Below are 5,789 nucleotides of genomic sequence, written 5' to 3' on the forward strand. Positions count from 1 at the left end.
GCCTTCTGCTTTGCAGCTTTTTTTTGAACAGCGGATAATTCACTTAACCGAGGTTCGTTCATCCCCAGTTGTTCATTTTCTTTCCAAAATACCTGAAAAGGCTATCTGATCTTTCAAAATCCTCTGCAGCCTATTGTTCCTGAAAGTCTTGTGAGCCTGCTTTATGGATACATCCATATGTATCGCAATATTCATTAGCATTCCTTGTCATTGTCATTCCGAGTCTATTGATTGAATATTAATAAGAATAATCCCTATCGCCCGTCGATTACTAGAATTCATCTTTCTGGCTCAGACATCATTCTGGATATCAGATGGTTCTCGGTAAATCAATCCTGGATTGATTGGCCATCTAGTTCTATTCAACATACTCATTTCTTTATCAGAGCCCCTGCCTCTGATCCCCTAATTGTGGGATCATAAACCCTTTGTATTCAAGCTTCGGCTTATTCAGATGTTTCCATAAACCGATTCCTTTGCATCCCCTCTTCTTCTGGTTGAGTACCGATATTCACAACAGATCCTTTGCGGACCACCTGATCTTTTGGTGGATTACTATCTGGCAACTCCTTCATATTTTAAATCATCTACTCCATATTGCCAACCCTTTGATTTCGAGCGTGTACCCATCGCTCCTGTTATTGTGTTGTATAGCTTCGTGAAAATGTCCCGATGGGTTGAACCTATGCTTTTCCTAATTCGTGTGAACTCGAAAGTTATACGAGTCATACTCTTCGGGTGCTTCACTAGATAAATCTTCAGCACTACGATTTCTTCGAAAACGAGGAGTGAATGAAAGGTTATGCATTGAAGAAGTGGGAGTCGACCTTGAACCCTTGCGTTCATGCCCATGGACCCGATGTAGAACTAATCATGGGAGCTGCTCATAAAAATAATTATTTCTTTGGTACAAGCTCATCTTGTATCTATGAATTGATCCTTTGCAATCATGGTTCCGACCATATTTCCTCCTTGATTCCATTTACCGGATAAGTTAAAATACTTATCCTCTGCAAATCATTTCCCCCGTCCAACTTCTACTCTGATTTACCTTCCGGCATTACACCTAGTACTTGATACTGGGAAGTTTTATACCCCATCACATCATTCCTAGCCTGGTTGGCTATATTTTTTTTATCGTGTCAAATCTTCACTGTGCTACATGGTCCTTATTCCCGGAGCACAACTTTTCGACGATGAGTGAAGCTTACGTCGATCTTCCTCATCTTATCTTTCCACCTTGAACAACAAGCTTGAATCTGAGCTTGTGTCGTATCCATGGTTCCAATAGCCTTTGCTTCATCATTCCTTTTGCTTGATGTCGTTGCTGCTTGATGGCATCTTCATAAAGCCTCTGGACAAAAGTTGTCGTGATCACCATCAATATACTGCCTTGTTCTAAGATATCAATCGAAATCTTAAGGAGAAATACCATCCTTGCCCATCGATGATTCGTGTTGTCATCGACACAAACCTTGACTTCCTGCCAATACAGACTTGGTCATGTTTTGGTTATATTTTACATTCCTTGACATTCTTGGAATTGTTCCTTTGTACTTCTTGTGACCTTCAGATTCAATCTTGCTTGAAACACCATGTTAATGTTACCTCGAAGCATGACTGTGGTACGCCGAACAACAACAAGAACATTGGAAGTGCATTGCCAAATGTTTCTTGCTCTATTATCCAAACACCGTTGTATTGATAACATCATGAATTCCTTTGCCCTTTTATCCAAATGGTGATGTACTTGTTGATCTAACATGTATATCATGCTCTACTTTTCCTTGGGAAAGATTCACTCCTAAATCTTGTCTAAAAACACATTTTCCTTTCCTTTGGTTTGCTTAACCTTTCTTGTGATCTATTTATGTTATAAGCAGAAACAATTCCTTGCTTATGGGAATACCTCGCTTTACAACTCTGTTAGTGTGACCCTGTTATTATTGTTGATGACATTCCGGTAACCACCGATGGATGCGAACCTTGCCGATTGGTCCGCCTCGTTCAACGACCAGGAAAATGGTTCTCTTCGTCCCTCGCCCTTGGTACCGATATTGTTGCCGACATAATTGACAGACTATTCCCTGACATATCTTGCTATCATGACCATGCAAGATGTCAACACCTTCACTAATTTTAACCCACATGATGGGCCCATAACCCACAGTTCCACGTGATCGAAACCTGACTCTCTTGTACACCCCTGTTGCCAAAGTTATTCCTTGCGCTTGACTTCATATGTAATTCATGAGCCACATTCCTATTGATCTATTCTGGTATCAGACGCCATACTTATCCTCGATGCTCTGAACCCCTTTCACCCCTTGTTTCAGGCAACAAGCGATTGCCTACCCGATTGAAGCTTCTTATTGCACCTTCTTACCTTGCTCTCGATGACTTTCTTGAATTTCAACTTGAGAGATGCCTCTTTGCCACGTTCACTGAGATAGTCCCCGGGTAGCTATCTTGTGTTGAGCTTCGTCCTTCCTGAGTCTTTTCCCCTTACTCCACCTCTTAAATCTCGGGACGAGATTTTTTGTAGTGGAGGAGATTTGTAACACCCCGAGTATCATGCTACAGTAACCCCTGGGATTAATCTAATCTTTTTGCTAAACAATGCATGATCATCTTTGATCCTATTTCTTTTCAAATTCCACTTGAATTCAAATTCAATTACTAAGTGAAATTTAAAATTTCACAAACATGAAATCTAAAATGTTCTTCGTGTGGCAAATAATCATTCGTTAATATTGGCGGTGAACCAACCTTTTTATAAGGTGTTTAACTGCCCTAAACTAAATAAAACAATGGCCTAATCAATAATTTCACCGCCTTTCTAATTTGTAAAAAAATACTAAACTATTTTATTTAAAATGTTCAACTTAATATGGCAATAGCCTAAATTATACTAATATTTTAGGCGTAAGTTTTATAATTTGTAAAACTATTTTTTTGGTTTTAAAATGAAAACAAAAAAGTTTTAAAGAAAAACCAAAAGCAAAATAGAAAAAAAGGAGGCCCCCCCCCCCCCCCCACCCACCACTGGAGGCCCAGCCAGGCCAGCTCATTTCCCCTCGGTCGCCGCCCACACCGCAGCAGCGCTGGGATAAGGACGACCCTTCCCCCCCCCCCCCCCCCCCCGCGCCGCGCCCTCATCCACTCGTCCCCACGCCCTGCCCTAGATCCCCTTCCCTCACCCGAACGCAGCCATCGCCATGGCCTCGCCGTGCGCGTGGCCACCGGCCGCCGCCCTTCGTTCGCCCGCGTCCGGGAGCTTCCTCACAGCCGCCTACGCCGACTGCGTCCACTTCCCCGAGCTCGGAGCCCCTACGTCGTCGGGATCGACTTCGTCTTCAACCTCCGGCCGCCTCAACGCCATCGCCGATTTCACCACTGTCTGCCGCTCCTAAGCTGTCAACGAGCCACCCTTGAGCTCCTCGGTGAGCTCTGCTTCGGTTCCCCCTTCCCCCCGTCGAATCCACGCCTTAGCGCCGCCCCGCGAGCTGGCACCCGCCATGTCCGAAGCTATGCTGGCCGCTCTTGGCCACCTGCGCCCCTGCACCTCACCGCACGCACGCTCGCCTGCCCGCTGTCAAACGCCTGCTACCTTGGCCACCCAGGCCCCGTGCGCCGCGCGTGTCCGCATCCGTTCGTCGCCGCGCTCCCCTGCTGCGCCCGCCTGTTGCTGGCTGAGCTGCTGCTGCGTTCGGTCCTCACCCCTTGCTGCGCGCGCGCCTGCTGCTTTGCTGCTGCTCATGCCGCCGCAGTTGCTAATCCCAGCTACTGCTTCTAATCCTTGCCGCTGTTGTTCTCTACTACTGCTTGCTGATGCCGCTGAAGGCCTGGCCGCTGTGCACTCTAATGCACGCGTGCCCAATGCACACTAGTGGCCGGCTTGGCCATGGCCGATGGGGCTAGCCTGTGCTATGTTTAGACTAGATGCTGTTATTGGTTATATTAGTCTATGTACATATGACATGTGGCCCCTATTATTTAGGTTTGTTTTATTTATTTGTTTAGGAAAAGGGTCTATGACACATGGGCCACACATGCCTCTTTGACTAGTCAATTTGACTAGGTTAATTCGGTTTAAGTTAAATACAAAAATTCCTGAAAATTTCGGAAAATTGATTTAAAACTTTAGAAATTCATATAAAATAAACCGTGCCTCGGATTACAATACTTTGCACATGAAAGTTGGTCAGAAGGACGAGACGAATCCAAATACGCCCTCCATTCGTCTATCACACGTCCCAAGCATAACGAACGTTGAACTTTTCCCCTCCGATTCATCTGTCTGACAGACGTCCGGAACTGGGAAAACCTTCTCGGATGTTTCCCCCTTCGTCAGTATCTCCTAGTGCCGCGTTAGAACACCTGTAGCACCGCTTATTGTCTTGTTATGCATATGTTTGCGTGTATTTACTGTTTCTTCCCCATCTTCTCTCCGGTAGACTCCGAGACCGCTGCTGATGCCCCTATGATCGGCTACGTCGACGACGACCCCCCTCCTTGCCAGAGCAACCAGGCAAGCAACCCCCCACCTTGAGCATTCTGATATCGCCCATTTCTTTCCCTCTCATGCTTGCATTAGACCTGCTACTGTTTTTTGTATGATCCTACTCTGATGCATAGCCTGTTGTTGTTACCTGCTTTCATACCTTACCTGCTTATCCTAAACTGCTTAGTATAGGTTGGTTAGTGATCCATCAGTGACCCCACCTTGTCCCAGTTGCCCCGTTTTATGTTCGATGACTCGATCAACGTGATCGACGTCCAGACCCCGACACCGCACATCATCCCCCTAGTTGTGGGTAAGTTGGTGCACCCCTGCAGGGAAGAAAACATCTATCGGTAGTCTGTCGTACGGTAACAGACACTTGGAGTTGTATCCCGATCGATACAACTAGAACTGAATACTTGAGATGAGAAGTGGTTGTGAGAAACGGTGTGTGATGAGAAATGGATAGTATGGCTCTGGGATTGCTTTCTCGCAGGGAGTCGAGAAAGGATCTCTAGCCGAGGTTGATAACACTTCTACTACTTTACTTTATGCTACTCTACTCCCTCCTGTTGCTGCAAGATGGTGGTTTCCAGAAGATGCTAGTCTTTGATAGGCTAGGCTTTCCCCTTCCCTTCTGGCATTCTGCAGTCTAGTCCACACATACAACCTATTCCTTTGATACAGATGCATATTTAGTTTAGATCTAACGTAAGTCTTGCGAGTACTTTGGATGAGTACTCACGGTTGCTTTGCTACTTCTTTTCCCCCATATCCGATTGTTGCGACCAGATGACGGATCCCATGAGCCAGACGACGCCACTGATGACTACTACTACCCGGAGGATGCCTACTACTACGTGAAGACCGCAGACGACTAGGAGCAGTTAGGAGGCTCCCAGGCAGGAGGCCTTGCCTTTTCGATCATTGTTGCTTTTGTGCTGGCCTTTTTATGGCAATCTTGTCTAACTTATGTCTGTACTCAGATATTGTTGCTTCCGCTGACTCTTGTGTATTCGAGCCCTCGAGGCCCCTGGCTTGTAATATAAAGCTTGTATTATTTTAATTTGTGTCTAGAGTTGTGTTGTGATATTTTCCCGTGAGTCCTTGATCTTGATCGTACACATTTGCGTGTATGATTAGTGTACTATTGAATCGAGGGCGTCACATGCTTGTTCTTCATTTGCTTGCAGGAAACAGACCCTCGTGGTCAGGTTGATCGTGCTCCGGCGTGGTCAATAACCCTCGGAAGTTGGTTTAGCGATTGCTAAGGCATGTCGTCTCG

General features: G+C 45.8%; 1 long non-coding RNA gene across 1 annotated transcript; it reads left to right on the plus strand.

Annotated features, from left to right (window-relative positions):
• Nucleotides 1-3,142: 3,142 nt before the first annotated feature.
• Nucleotides 3,143-5,570, plus strand: LOC125532815 (uncharacterized). The gene is made up of 3 exons (XR_015600275.1): nucleotides 3,143-3,443; nucleotides 4,458-4,531; nucleotides 5,297-5,570. It is a non-coding gene; the product is annotated as an uncharacterized LOC125532815 (long non-coding RNA).
• Nucleotides 5,571-5,789: the final 219 nt, after the last annotated feature.

The sequence above is a fragment of the Triticum urartu genome, chromosome 1A, assembly GCF_056163025.1.
Source record: "Triticum urartu cultivar PI428250 chromosome 1A, HENAU_Tu73, whole genome shotgun sequence".
NCBI classification, from domain to species: Eukaryota; Viridiplantae; Streptophyta; class Magnoliopsida; order Poales; family Poaceae; genus Triticum; species Triticum urartu.